Raw genomic sequence first — 16,143 nt, 5'->3', positions numbered from 1 at the left:
GAGAAGTTATCAGAGGCTAAAACCAAAAACCATACATTAGACTGTTAAAAGCCTTCCTGCAGCCCTCCGCCAAAAAAAAAAAAAAAAGAAAAAGAAAAAAGAAATGAAAAGAAACCTGAGTCTAGCCTGGATCCAAGGGAGGAGTATATATATAATGTATAATATAATATATATTATATTAATATTTTATGATTAATTTATACATTTATATATGACTAAGTGGAAACAAAGATCTGTAACCTGACTCCTTTGTAAATCCAAAATTTACTTTAAAAATTATGCAACTCCTCTTGGGAACTGTGAGCAGCAAACTGTCTTTTCAATGGCAGTCTGAACACCTGAAAACCGACCTGTTGGCCTTGCTGTACCTAAATAATAATAAAATCTATATTTTAAAACACTGCGAGGGGATCCTTGAGTGGCTCAGCAGCTTAGCGCCTGCCTTCGGCCCAGGACATGATCCTGGAGACCCAGGATCGAGTCCCACGTTGGGCTCCCTGCGTGGAGCCTGCTTCTCCCTCTGCCTGTGTCTCTGCCTCTGTCTCTGTGTCTCTCATGAATAAATAAATAAAATCTTTAAAAAATAAAAAATAAATAAAATAAAAATAAAACACTGCGAAAGGGCAGCCCTGGTAGCTCAGCGGTTTAGGGCCGCCTTCAGCCCAGGGTGTAGTCCTGGAGTCCCAGGATGAGTCCCACATCAGGCTCCCTGCATGGAATGGAGCCTGCTTCTCCCTCTGCCTGTGTCTCTGTCTCTGTCTCTCTCTCTCATGAATAAATAAATAAAATCTTTTAAAAATAAATAAATAAAACACTGCAAAAGGACAAAGCACCTTTCCTGAACAACTCATGGGGCATCACAGCGGCTCTGCCACCGAGCACGGTTCACAAATAAGATCTTAACTGAGTCCACCTTGGTCTGGCTGTGACATTACATGGACAACCTCCTCCTGGATGTCCACCTGGGAATTCTGTTTTCACATACTCATTGAGGACATGTAAGTCTAATTTCTTTTAGCTCTTTTTGGTTCTTCAGCTAACATATTCCTCATTTACAGGTTCTAACTGAATCTCACTGATGTAGCTACTTGCAACCAGCTTTCCTTATATGGGGCTTTCACCAACAAAGCCTCCAAAAGCTGTCCAGATGAAAATCAACAGACACTCCTGTGAGTGCCCTCAGAAATTCCTTCACTATAGATGTTTAGCAACCTCCTCTTACGTCTCCTGAGCTCTCTGCATGGCATATGCTGTCCAGAAGTTGTCCATGGGCTTCTGATGCAAAAAAACTGCTATTAGCTCCATGCTCTGTACCATCAGTTGCTATTAGTAGGTGCTTCTCTAGTTGGAGGGTAAGTAACAAATAATTCTGCTTGTCATCTCTCCAAGAGTGAGTGTATTGTGTTCACCACCAAAATAATCTTTAAATTTTCTAAGAGACCAGTACACCAAACACTTTCTGATTCAGGAAAGGTTGGGAAGCACTGAGCCTGAGAGGGTACCATGGAGCTGATGGGGGCCAAGGACCTGCTCCAACTCAGTGTCTTGAACAAGGAAGAAGGCAAGATGAGGATGGGTGTGAGTAGGCTGCTGCCAAGGTCAACCATAAAGGACAAACTTTGCCCCCAGTCCATAGCCATCCCCTACAAGCCCTGTGTCAGAAGCACCATGCACTTGCCATGACAGCCAGGAAGGACAGATCACTCACTCATTCATTCACAGACTCAGTCACTCACTTGTTAATCAAACAGTTCTGCTTTGCACCCTAAGGATAGGAAAATGACTAAGATTGTTCTTTCCTTGAAAAGTTCCCACGCCCTTTCCACGGGATAATAAATACTTACAGTAGGAGGGATGGTGGGGAAATAAAGTGTATGAGAGGTCTGGAAAGCAGCTGCCCTAGGGAGTGCAGGAGGGAGAGTTAGTGGGTGCCACACAGCCAGTACCTGGGGTCGAGATGCATTATGTGGAAGAGAGGGTAGAAGGCAAATGCACCAAAACAGAGAAGGTCAATGTGCAAAGGACCTGCAGGCATCACATCAGACATCTAGGGCAAAATGAGTGCATATTGAAGGAATCTGATTGGTCCTCCAGGGAGAGGAAAAGTGAACTGTACATTGATAAAGAAAATGAAGTTGTTGATCGGAGAATTAAGAATGTTGGGCAGCATTACATAAGTAGTGCAGATCATGAACCAGAGCTTAGATAGTTCATAACACAGTGCTTCCTGACCCAGCCCACAGACCTGCCAGTCCCCATCCCAGGATGCAGGCAGCGCTGGCCCCAAGTGCTCTGTATCAGGTGCTAACTGCAGATTAATTCTCATCCATGGAAACGAAGACCAGCAATGCTGGATAAGTTAGACTGACATCCTGCTTCTCAAAGGATCTCACTGTATTACCTTACGAGATTCATTTACTTGTTCGACAACTATTTTGGGGGACTTTCTCTGGGTCAACATTATTCCAGGCTCAGAGAATGAGGCAGGCACTCCAGAGGGCAAATATTCATTTAAAAAGTACTTGTTGGACAATTTTCTATTAAAGAAAGTGCCATGAGAAATGATTAGGGAGGATGCCTGGGTCACTCAGTTGGTTAAGTGTCTGCCTTCAGCTCAGGTTGTAATCTCAGGGTCCTGAAATCAAGTCCTAGATGAGGCTCCCTGCTCATTGGGGAACCTGCTTCTCCCTGTCCTTCTGCCCTCCTGCTTGTGTGCTCGTGCTCTTTGTCAAATAAATAAATAAAAAATCCTTGAAAAAAAAGAAAGAAGAAATGATCAGGGAGACATAATAAATTATGTGGGGAGGAAGGGGCTTCTGGGGTGGGGGATCTTGTCAGAGAAGATCTCTGTAAGAGGACATCATGTGACTGAGCCCTCTAGGTGGAGAGAACATAAAGGCCCTGACATAGGGAACACCATCCTTCCTCTGTTTGAGGAGTAGAGAGAAGGGGTGGTGAGACTCTGAACTGCTCAGACAAACAAGTGAGATGAGGTTGGGGTGGGGAAAGGCCTGCAGGGCAGTGCTTCGCAAGAGATGGCTGTTAGCACAGTCTTGATGGGCCCTGAGCGTAGCTCAAGAAAGTTCCCCCAGACCAGCAAAGAGGCTGCAGAGTGGTCCTGGCAAGAGAGGCCTCCAGCTTGGACAAAAGTGGTGGAGGAGAGGGGGAGGAATGGCAGATGTGTGAAACCTTTTGAGGAGTACACGGGCTTTGGTGTGAAGCTGATGAGAGAGAAATCAAGCTGTCTGTTGGGTGTCCATGGTTCCCAGGCTCAGGCAGGAGAGGTATCTTCTGGCTTCACTGTCACCTCTGCTTTCTAGGACTCCCTCCACCCTCCTTTCCCATCATTCTTTTCCTTAACGTCTCACCCATCCTGCCCTGCACAGAACCACATGTCCTCTCAATCCTGCTGTTCAAGAACCTGACTTTCTTCTCCATGCTATCAACTCTGTCTATCAGGCCATGGCTGATGAAAACAAACCCAAGTCATTCTTTTCCTCTACTGGATGCCTTGGTAGACAGAACTCAAGACCAGGAGGCAAGAATACAGCTTCTCTTCTGGTCCCAACTTGTGGACTTTTGAGCCAACAGTTGCAAGGTTTTTGGTTACCAGTCACCTAGCTTGTTCCTGCTTTCCAGTGCAAGAAGAACTTGGTGACCACAAAGACCATAACAAATATACCCTGACACAGAAACAAAGCAATCAACAAAAGAAAGCAGTAAAATTGCTCTAAGGCTATAGAAATTAATGCGAATGTAGTAGCAGTTAAAACGCATGAGAAACTCAGGACAACACTTGCACTATGGTGACCTTTCCAAAAATTGTAAAAATAGTAACCACTCACGTGGTACTCAAATTGGAAAAAAAGAAGTAAAACTATCTCTATTTGTAGACTACATGATCTTATATGTAGAAAACTCTGAAGATTTCACCACCAAAAAAAAGCTGTTAGAACTAATAAATGAATTCAGAAAAGTAGGGGGACCCCAAGTCAACACACAAAAATCAGTTGCATTTCTAAACACTAACGTTTGAACACTCTGAAAGGAAATTGCAAAAGGATTTCCATTTACTATAGCACCAAGAAGAATAAAATGTTTAGGAATTAATTTAACCATGGAGGTGAAAGACTTGTACAATGAAAACTATAAAACATTGCTGAAAGAAATGAAAGAAGACATAAATAAATGGAAATGCATCGTATGTATAAATTGGAAGATTTGATGTTGTTAAAATATCAGTACTACCCAGAGTGATCCATAGATTCTATGCAATTCCTATAAAAATCCCAATAATGTTTTTTGCAGATATAGAAACACTTATCCTAAAATTCATACAGAATCTCAAGGATCCCCAAGTAGCCAAGATACTCTTGAAAAAGAAGAACAAAACTGGAGACTTACACTCCTTGATCTCAAATCTTATGACAAAGCTACACTAATCAAAGTCATGTGATATTGGCAAAGATCAGCCAATGGAATAGAACAGAGAGCCCAGAATTAAACCCCTGCTTTATGGTCCAATGATTTTTGACAAGACTATTCAATAAGTGGGTTTCCTACATGGAGCCTGCTTCTCTCTCTGCCTATGTCCCTGCTTCTCTCTCTGTGTGTCTCTCATGAATAAATAAATAAAATCTTTAAAAGAAAAGACCATTCAATGAGGAAAAGACAGTCTTTTCAACAAATGGTGCTGGGAGAACTGGAGATCTACATGCCAAAGAATGAAAGTGGAGGCTTACCTAACACCATATATAAAAATTAACTCACAATAGATCACAGATCTAACTGTAAGACCTAAAACTCTTGGAAGAAAACATAGGACAAAGCCTCATGACCTTGGATTTGGCAATGATTTCTTGGATAGAATACCAAAGGTACAGGCAATAAATGTATTTTTTTATTTTTTTATTTATTTATGATAGTCACAGAGAGAGAGATAGAGAGGCAGAGACACAGGCAGAGGGAGAAGCAGGCTCCATGCACCGGGAGCCCGATGTGGGACTCAATCCCGGGTCTCCAGGATCGCGCCCTGGGCCAAAGGCAGGCACCAAACCACTGCGCCACCCAGGGATCCCCAAAGGTACAGGCAATAAAAGAAAAAAATGATAAGTTGGACTTTGTGAAGAATTTTAAATTGTGTGCCTTGAGAGGCCCTATCCACAGAGTAAAAAGACAACCCACAAAATGAGATAGAGTTTTTGCACATCATATATTTGATAAGAGATTGACACTCAGAATATATACAATTCCTAAAACTCAACAATGCTCAGCAAACTCAGCAAGGAACCCAATTCAAACATATGTAAAGGACTTGAACAGGCATTTCTCCAAAGATGTATAAATGGTCAATAAACACATGAAAAGATGCTCAATGTCACCACTCATTAGGAAAATGCAAATCAAAACTACCATGAGATACAATGCTACCTCACACCTATCAGGATGACTACTATTTAAAAATAAACCCAGGGGCAGCCCTGGTGGTGCAGCGGTTTAGCGCTGCCTGCAGCCCAGGGCGTGATCCTGGAGACCCTGGATCGAGTCCCACGTCAGGCTCCTGCATGGAGTTTGGTTCTCCCTCTACCTGTGTCTCTGCCTCTCTCTGTGTCTCTCTGAATAAATAAATAAAATCTTTAAAAAAAATAAAAAATAAAAATAAACCCAGAAAATAACAACTATTGGCAAGGATGTGGAGAAATTGGAAGTCTCATACACCTTAGGTGAGAATGTAAAACAGTTCAGCCACTATGGAAAATAGTATGGTGTGTTCCTCAAAGAATTAAAGTTAAAACTACAGCAACTCCACTTCTGGGTATACACCTAAAAGAATTAGAAGCAGGGTCTCAAAAACGTATTTGTGTATCCACATTCATAGCAGCAATATTCACAACAGCTAAAACATGGAAGCAACCCAAGTGTCCATCAAAGGATAAATATAGAAACAAAATGAGGTAGATGTACACAATGGAATATTATTCAGCCTTAAAAAGGAAGGAAATCTGACACATGCAATGACATGGATGAACCTTAAGGGCATTATGCTAAGTGAAGATTTTTAAAAATTATTTATTTATTCATGAGAGACACAGAGAGAGAAAAAGAGAGGCAGAGACATAGGCAGAGGGAGAAGCAGGCTCCATGCAGGGAGCCTGATGTGGGACTCGATCCCGGGACTCCAGGATCACGCCCTGGGCTGATGGTGGCACTAAACCACTGAGCCACCCGGGCTGCCCATCATTATGCTAAGTGAAATAAGCTAGTTACAAATAGACAAATACAGCATGATTCCACTTATATGAGGTAGAGTAGTCAAAATCATACAAATAGGAAGTAGCCTGGTGGACACCAGGGGCTGGAGGAAGGAGGGATGGGCAGTTGGTGCTAAATGGGTATAGAGTTTCAGTTTTACAAGATGAGAAGAATTCTGGGGATGGATGATGATGATGACTGCACAGGGATGTGAGTGTATTTATTACCACTGACCTGTATGCTTAAAAATGGTTAAGATGGTAACCTTTGTATTAAGTATATATTACCACGATTAAAAAATTTTACATAGAATTGTTGGGCAATTATAATGTACATAAAATAGTAAGCACAGGAAAACACTTGCAAAAAGGAGCTGGTTATTGTTCATATAAGTAGCAACACACACTTCCAAGCTGTATCACCTGAAGATGTAAACCTATTTTATAACTACAAGAGATCTCCAGGAGCACCTGGGTGGCTCAGTCAGTTAAGCATCTGACTCTTGATTTCAGGTCAGGTCATGATCTCAGGATCGTGAGATTGAGCCGCATGTTGGGCTCTGTGCTGATCATGGAGCCTGCTTGAGATTCTCTCTCTCTCCCTCTTCCTCTGCCCCTCCCCCACTAAAAAGAGAGAGGGATCTCCAGAGAAGGAAAGAGGATTTGTGACTGAGCAGTCCTAGACTGGCAGGAGAGGCACTTGGAAGCTGGGTGGGGCCTCCAGAGGTGGTAATGGAGGGGATGCAAAGGGCAGGGAAGGTGTGAGTAGGATGGGGTAGAGATGGGCTGGGGGCAGGAGCAGGTGAGCATAACCATGCTGGCCCTCCACCTCCCAGGGCAAGAACTCAAAAGTTAGCCAGGCACAATTATAAGGTGAATAAGAGGACCCTGCCCCTCTGAGCAGATGGTACTAGAGTGGCAGATGAGAGGTTTTCATGGAAGCAAAGTGGAGCCTTCTGAGTTGGGCAGCTGCTCAGGATCCCAGTGAACCAGGCCTGACCCTAGGCAGAGCCTGAGGGGCTGCTAGACAGGCCCCCATCCACCGCCACAAACCCAAGAGGGCAAACCATACAAAGCAGACTGGCTGGGTGGCTAAAACAAGGTGAGGCAGAAGAGGATGCATCCCACTGGCACCCCAGTGTCACCTGGTCCATGTTAAGGCATGGTGCCAGCTGATGGCACAGTGGGAGCAATGAGGGTGAACCACAAAAGAAAGCAGATTCACCACGGGCTAGGTTTGTCTTGGGCTGAGAGATTTTATTTGCTGATGAAAATTCTGGGAACTTTTCTAATCTGTTGTTATTTCTGGACATTGCCAGACGACGAGGACCCTTTTAAGAACTCAAAGTTGGGCAGCAGTGACACTCACACACTGTCATCTCCTGGTTTCATTCTCACCTGCTGACAATGGGATTGGCTCTCTTCTGAGTTACAGGAACTCACGGTTGGTGGCTCCCTCAGTGACTAGAACAGAAACTTCTACTTACTGAAAGAATAAGGAACAGAAACAGCCTCAGGCTCTGGAGGTGACTACCAAATGAGGCAGTGAGGCAGGTGTGTGAACCAGACCCAGAATGTTCTCTAATGGAATCTGCGGCCAAGTCTGGGAGAAAATGTCTAAGAGTGAAGGTACATGAAAGGCACACACATTCGTGATGAATCCCAGGGGGATTTTGTGAGCATGGCTTAATGGAGCTTATGTCTCAAAGTTTACTTCATGGCAGGCACGTTATCTCACGTGATCCACAAATAGCCCCATTAGAGAGGGATTGCTATTGCCATTTTACAGACAAGGAAACCAAGGCACAGAAATCAAGTAACCCGTCTGAAGTTGTACAGTGAGCAAATAGCAGAAGGGGGACTTCTAACTCAAGTCTCAGGTTCGCCATGATCGGAGAGCTCTCCAAGGTCTCATTCTACGCTGTATATTCAGCGTGGGACCATTGGCAATGTTGTAATAAAATTAGAGGCACAGCTCTGACCCTGGCAGTGGCCATCTCTGTGGGAGGCAATATGCAGAAGAGAAAGCCAGTGGCCAAGGTTCAGAAGGTCAGATGTCTGAATGCTCAGTTTTTTCTTGTGGGAAGGAAACCCCAAGGCAAGAGGGCTGAAAAAACCAAATGACCTGAGGCAGGCCAAGCAAGCAAAGAACATGGGGTGTTAATCAGCCGGGGGGCCTCTGGAGGCCTCCAGGGCCCAGGAGGTATGCCTGCCTGTCCTCGGCTCAGATGTGCAACCATCTCTGTCCAGCCACATCTCTAACCTGTTGCAGGTTGGGGCCATTTGAGTAAAGAGAGAAGAAGAAAGACATTTCTAGAAGTGGGGAGCTTTGAGATTCTGCCTCCAGCTCACTGGCTTTGCGACATGCAGGGGTTCCCAGCATGGCAGACCAGAGACCGCCATAGGCCAGCAGGCTGGAGCCCAGATGTGCTTTCCTGGGATGTGTTTTCCAATTACAGGTTCATTTGCTTTGTCCACTGCTTAAGAAAAGTGACATCTCTCTCCTACCCTCACCTCTCCCTTACCCACCAGTTGTGCCCCCAGAGGGAACCACTGCAAAAAATGTGGTTTCTGTCCTCCCAGGTACTTATTTATCTATGCATTTACAGACTTACATTTTCTTAAAAGAAAAGATATGGATCGTACTTCGTGTATTGTTCTGCAGTTTCCTCTTTTCACCTCTAAAAGATATTCCCCTGGCCATCTTCCTCTGTCAACACATGGATGTCTACTTTCCCTTTTCCAGCACTGGCATGACATCCTATGGTGGGAGCACAGACCTTGTGTGTCTGAGTGACTTGTCCTATGTGGAGTGGATGTGGTCACAAGGCCTCCTTGAGAAAGTATCTTCCTTTCCCACAGAGTTGTCCCCTCTGAGCAACTGATCAGAAGTGGGGCAAGAGGGAGATTTTCTGTCCCAGAGAAACTGGTAACACCTGGATCCTGGTCTCTTAAATGTTTGTTGTTGTTTAATATTTTTTTAACCTATTTATTCAAGAAGGGGGGTGAGGAGGGAGGAACAGAGGGAAAGGGACAAGCAGACTCCAAGCTGAGCATGGAGCCCCACACAGGGCTTGATCCCACAGTCCCAAGACCATGACCTGAGCCAAAATCAAGAGCTGGACTCTAAAACAATTAAGCCACCTGAGTGCCCCGGACCTCTTTGATGTTTATAGGGTTTAGAAGAGATGACGGATCTGAGAGATGATGGGGTCTGGGAAGTGATGGTTTGGGAAAATGGTGTAGTCTGTGAGGTGATGGGTTTGTGAGATGATGAGTCAGGGAGGTGATACAGAGATGATAGGTCTGAACCATCTCCAATGATACAATGGCCGGCTCTGCGCAGTCGGGACTGCTCCCCAAACCAGTTGGGCTGGTTAGGTAAGAGTCCAGCACGCCCCATAGGCTATTGTTGCTGTCCACCTCTTTAGCCAGGCTGTTTCCTGCACACCTCTGGCATGCACCTCTCTTAAGACTCCTCCTCTTTCACCCAGGTGAGGAAGCAGTGGATCCCCTCTCTTCCTTCCAAGGTCTTGGCTGTTCCCAGTCATAGACCAAGATCCAAGGTAGCCAAGAGCCTGAAAAACAGGTCTGCTTGTCATGATAAGAATCAATTTACCCTAAGGACACACTTTGTGTCACAGTTGGCAAGTTTAGGAAACTAATGGAACTAGAAGAGGTTGAGAACAAGCAAAAAAAGATCAGTAGAGTCTGAGGGTTCTTCAGCTTTCCAGAAGCCTTCCTACATACTTAATTTTTACTCCCCTTTCCTTCTCGCCCCTTTCCCCACTCTCTCTCCCTGTCCAAAGAAACACTCATTGGCCCTCCTATGCACCAGGCACTCTGCTAAGCACTGGGCACCCAGAGGTGAATTAGCAAGTTCCTACTATCCATAAGAATATTCCATTCTTCTTCTGCACTGATTTTCATATTCTACTTGGTTGAGGTTTTATGGTTTTATTGTACTTTCTGATCTCTTGCTATTCCAGAGCTCTAGAGTCCCTAAGCTAATTCTGAGATCTCTGGGCTGGTCCATGGACCCCTGTTTCTTTTGGCTCTCTTGAGTAGTAGGTACTGACCAAGCATTTCCCAAGACCAAAGAAACATGGGTACCTTGTGGATTCCCCTCTCTTCCTCCAGAGGAGAACTCCCATTGGCCTTGACAAAGACCTTGATGGCTTGCAGGTACTTTGGCCTCACCTCCATCACCAAGGCTCCCACATATACCTTCCTTTCCAGCCTGGTTCCCTGTTCCCAGACATTGGAGCATTTCACTGGGAAGGTGTGTTCGAAGCTGAATGAATGGGCAAGTGACTACATGGACATAGAAGTTCCAGGAGATAACAGGTTTGCTTCTTCATGAGTTCTAAGAGATAATATGCAGAGATGAAAAGAGTTGCCTAGATTTGGAAGAATCAAGGGGTGCCTAGTACAATGCCCTTTGTCTATGTTTTCTATGTGAAAGTATATATTTTTTTCTAATAGAAAACAGCAATGCTAAGGAGAGATAGCAAGTGAGGGCTCCCTGACATGGCCTGTGGGAGCTTAAAGGTTTCCTTCTTTCTCTCAATGGCTGGAGGGCAAGTAGCTTTTCTAGAAGGTGGGTTCCTGGTCATCCATGAGGAGGTCAGTTCCAATGGGGAGGCCTGTGGAGGAAGCTGCAGGTTGCAGTGAGCTTGAGAGAGGAAGGCCCCAGGAACAAGGTTGCTCTGGGATGCACCTGCCAAATTCCAATATTTACTCAACAATTGCTTCCGAGTCTAAGAAACACATTGTGTGGCAAAGGCTATCTGAGGGGTGTTGTAAGTGAAACCTCAAAGGAAAGAGCTAACCTGGGAGAAGACCAGCCCTGAACCTGCTGAGGTTACATTCCGAGGAGTCACTGGCCCAGCCCTGCTCTGTGCATCTGACATTTGCTGTGTTTCAGGCAACTGGGCCAAATACCTGGTGCGGCTCCTGGGCAGGGGCTGAGCTCTCCTGTAGAAGGGCAGAGTCCAGCCCCATGAAGGGCAGAGACCATGAGCCCAATGACTCTCTAAGCCGAACAGGGGAAAAGAACTAAGCTTGATGTATACTTTCTACCCTTTGAATTTGGCCTCTTCTCTCCAAAGCCCAGACTGCCTTTGGCCTCTCCAGCTCTGCCCCAAGACAATGCTTCTCCCCAGAGAGATCGAAAGACTTACTGGGCCTCACAGGCTCATCCTTGCTGCGCCCTTGGCCTCCTCCATGCCCCTTCTCCCTCTTGTCTGTCCTGGACTCTTGTGGCTCTTCACATTCTACCTCCTGCTCCTTCCTGAATGTCTCGGACTCCTGTAATGGATTTTTTTTTTATTTACACCTGTAGCCCTCTCAGTGTGCACAGCAGTGCCTGCTCCACCTCCAGGAGATGGCCAGGGGCCTGGCACGTGCTGTTCCTCTGTAGAGAAGGTCTCTTTCCCTCCCCCTAGTCAACCACCACTCATTCACTCCTTCACAAGCCCCCATGAACCCTAGGCTAAGCCACGCTGCATTGGTACATGTTCTTGGGGTTCCCTGCACTCTCCTTCCAGCATCAAACTTCATTACACATTTATTATGCAATGTTTGATCTGTCTCTTGTGCTACATAAGCTTCAAATCAGCAGAGGTCATGGCTGACCTCTCTCATGCTATTCCTGTTGCCCAGCACTTACTGAGTTGGTACTGATGGGACAATTGAGGGCAGGGGCCTTTTATTCACTTTGCTGTTACATTTTCAGGGCACCCAAGAGGTGCTCAGAAATGGAAGACTGTGCCCACCACAACCTGGTTGTAGAGCTATTGACCCTTGTGCTGCCTCTCCATGTTCGGCCTGGGGAGACAGGGGAAACGCCCAGCACAGGCCCAGTCCAGATGTCTATTGCCTTTAAGTGTAATGAGGTCCCTTTTGAGTGGAACTCACCTGGGGAGTGGGGACTCTGTCTTCCCTATTTAAAGACCCTCTACCCTCCATCCCTGTGCCCGTGACACCTAAAGGATGCCAGACCCTGCTTTGTGTTCAGAATCTCAGAGCCTGGTGATGATTCTCTCAGGTAGTAGGGGACTGCCAAGTCTCCTTGGCCCTAAGAAACATGAATCTAGAAGAATCTGGAAATAAGGGGAAAAGATCACATGCAGTGGTTGGCTGTCACTGGAGGCAACAGGGCCCAGGTATCTATCAGGCCATCAAAGCATTGCTCTCTGAGGGGCAAGCACCACCTCTAGGGTTTTTGTTTTGTTTTTAAGTAAAGATTTTTTAATTTATTTATTCATAGAGACACACAGAGAGAGAGAAAGGCAGAGACACAGGCAGAGGGAGAAGCAGGCTCCATGCAGGGAGCCCGACGTGTGACTCAATCCCGGGTCTCCAGGATCACACCCCAGGCTGCAGGCAGCACTAAACCACTGTGCCACCAGGGCTTCCCCACCTCTAGTTTTTAAAGAGGTGGATTTTATGCAGTAGACACAGAGGCAGTGGGGATAGTCTTCCAGAGTCAGGAGGCCCAGTTGCCTCCCATGTGGTCTGCGCACATTTCATCTCCACTCTGAGCCTGGGCAGTGGGGTGGTACCAACCGGAAGGGCTCTGTGCGATTAAATTGAAGTCGTGTAGGCCAAGTGCTTACGGCAGTGCTGTGCACTTAGTAGGCCACCAGAATGCGGACTCCCCTCTGCCTCTTGGGGCAAGGCAGCTGTGATTGCCATTAATCCATCCACCCAGCAGGTGCCCTCATTGCTTCAAGCCATGGGTGGAAATCTGGGGCTGTGGGTTGACTATGAAAATAAAATCTCTTGAGATAAATGCTGGCCCAGGGTAGCTCTCTGGACTTGGCCCTTCATCCAGCTTCCCAGTCCATAAATGAGGATGATGACATCCAATCTTGTATACCCAGTCAGGGGAGGAAAAGTCCAGAGCCCTATAGACAGGCAGAGATCCTTCAGGAAACAGGTACACACTGCCACGCTCAAGATGACCACTAAGACCGGATTTGGGTGGCAGCATGGAGCATGGCATTTGGTTGGCAATTCCCCATCTTAAAAGCATTGTCTTAATCAAGTGCTTGCAGCTTCAGAGACACAGCATCATTCAGGTTCCACCTGAGTTCCACCACTCACCCGTTGTGTGGCCTTGAGCAGCCACTTAACCTCTCTGAGCTTCCATACCTCATCAGGAAAATGGGAGTCATTCCACAGACTTCAAGAGCAAATCACATTATTTCCTGGCAATTCCTGCCCGGTGAATCTTTCCCTGAAAACATCCCTTTTCAGGGAATCCCCCTCCCGATTCCTTCCCCTAGCATAGAAGATAGAAGTAGCCACCTATGTCCTCAGGATGGCATAGCAATTGTCATTTTCCACTTTCTAGAAACCCACCCAAGACCATGTATTATTTTGACAGAAGCCCTAGTTCTACCCAGACTGACCCCCATATTCACAAGCATTATGGTGTTAGAAGACCAAGGACATTGCAATGAGTTATTTATTGGCTGAGGTGGTTTTTTCATATCCTGCTGGAAACCAAAGTATAGTCCTAGACTTCTTATAAATATGAACCAACTTAATCATCAACAAGTAGCTCAGACCATGTTCCAGAAGCTCTGCTGCAAAATCAAGACAGATCCATCTCTACTTACTAATACTCTACATTCACAGTCCTTTAATTTCCTCTGTGGGTGATCAGCACAGACGAGCTAGGTCCATCCTGGCATTGGATGAACATTTTTGGGGCATTTACCACAGACTAGGTTCTTAGCTAGGCACTAAGGACATGATATATAAGGGAAGAGGACAGGCAAAGGGGGATGGACATGGTAGAGACTCTGCAGAAGGTAGCGTTTGGTCAGGAAAACAAACATCAAGCCACGGACTAGAGGTGAGATGAGGTGTTCACAGAGCAAGGGATAAGCCAACCCTTGACCTTGGCCAGGAGAAGTCCTGGCCCTGGGGACCTGATAGGGGCCCATAGACCTTGGCACAATGGCCCCCTAGGTCTCAGGCTAAAGTCAGCAGCACCAAGGAGGCTCACAGAGGCACAGTGGGATTTTTCTCATTCAATTGCCTGGTCTTTCTCCATAAGCGGTCAGAATGGACAGCTCACAGGTGATGTAAGAAAGATGTTAGGGTTCAAAGCCAACAGCCAAGAAAGAATTCTTGAGACATCTTCGATGCAAGAAGGTGGTTTTATTAAAGCACAGGGACAGGATATATGGGCAGAAAGAGGTGCCCTGGGCTTGTGAAGAGTAACTGATTCTGTATTTTCAAGTTGAGAGGGGATTAGGGACAGCACAAGCCTCCCAGGTATTTTTGAAACAAGATTTCCAGGATTTGAGGGAGCTAGCTATTGCTAGGAAAAGGTCATTTACTACTGTTTAGTAAAAACTCAGTCATGAGACCCTTCAGATGTATATTGCGGGTCCTATGCTTGGAGAATGATTGCCAACTTTATCTATATCTTGAGAAATATAGATAAAGGAAGTTTCCAAAGCAATTTTTATATGCCAAAGTAGACACACGGGATCCTGGGGGTCAGGCTAAGATTGCCTGTTGCCCTTAGCAAAGCATTAACATCGAAGCAGCTGAGTTCCTAGAGGAAGGTCACCCTGTCTGTTCCAAGAACCCATCACTGGGCTATAGGTAGTAAGGAAATTTAAGTTTTCTTTTGCTTTTGTTTCCCACATCAGTTGGCATGGATTTTTGCTTTGGAAAATGTGTCCAGGAATTTAATTCTCTCCATAGAGACTAAGAGAAAAAGACTTGTGGAGAGGGGAAAAGCTGAGGGTCCCACTGAAGAGAGGGGAGCCCTGTGTCCTGCTACTTGCTGTGGGTGAAGTCAACAGCACTGGAGAGTCTGAGCTGGAGGCATGTCCTGAACTGCCAGCAGATTGTAGGCTTTAGGATTTGGTTTTTGGTTTGTTTGGGGTTTTTTAAAGAAAGGCAGAGAGCATGAGGGGGTGGGGGAAGCAGAGTGAGAGGAAGAGGGATGATTCCCCACCCTTACCCCAGCCAGGTGAGCAGGAACCCAACATGGTGCTGGATTCCAGGACCCTCGGATCAAGACCTGAGTTGAAGGCAGACACTTAACAGACTGAACCACCCAGGTGCCCCTAGGCTTTAGGATTTGTAGAAGAAAACGCAGTGCTGTAATTGTACCTAAAAATAAATGGGCAACTACTAGAGTCTGATACTTGTGTTAAAATAAAGGCAAAAAGGGGATCCCTGGGTGGCTCAGCGGATTAGCGCCTGCCTTTGGCTCAGGGCATGATCCTGGGGTCCCAGATGGAGTCTTGCATCGGGCTCCCTGCATGGAGCCTGCTTCTCCGTCTGCCTGTGTCTCTGCCTCTCTCTCTGTCTCTCTCTTGTGTGTGTCTATCATGAATAAATAAATAAATAATCTTTAAAAATAAATAAAAAGTAAAAATAAATGAAATAAAGGCAAAAAAAAAAAAGAATAAATCTTAGTCCAGGAAGAAACAAACAAAACCAAAACAACATCCAGGCAATGGGAGGATAAGAGAAGGGGCCATCCTACCCACAGAGGTCCTGGGATACCCCCTCTGAGAGAAGGAGATAAATCTGCTCCATAAATGTCCCTTTCGGTCCCTTGAATTCGAGGCCGACTTGCCCCGACAGCAGCAGCAGCAGCCCTCCCGGCGGGGCCCGCGGTGGGGGCAGCCTCTTCCCGCCCCACAGATGTGCATGGGGGAGAGGACCGCGCTGGGCCTGAAGGCGCGGGGAGAAGGGGTGCGTGGCCAGAACTGTCTCGGTGCCGCCCCCAGCCCCCCAGCCCCCCAGCCCCCCAGCCTGCAGCCTGCAGCCGAGGGCAGAACTGGGACCTCGTCCCGCTTTGAGCCTGAACGCGGAGGTCGCACGTATCAGCGCCCCCAGGGGAAAGATGAAG

This window comes from Nyctereutes procyonoides, unplaced genomic scaffold, assembly GCF_905146905.1.
Source record: "Nyctereutes procyonoides isolate TBG_1078 unplaced genomic scaffold, NYPRO_anot_genome, whole genome shotgun sequence".
In the NCBI taxonomy this organism is placed as follows: domain Eukaryota; kingdom Metazoa; phylum Chordata; class Mammalia; order Carnivora; family Canidae; genus Nyctereutes; species Nyctereutes procyonoides.
The sequence above is the reverse complement of the archived record's forward strand: the minus strand, read 5'-3'. Positions refer to the sequence as shown.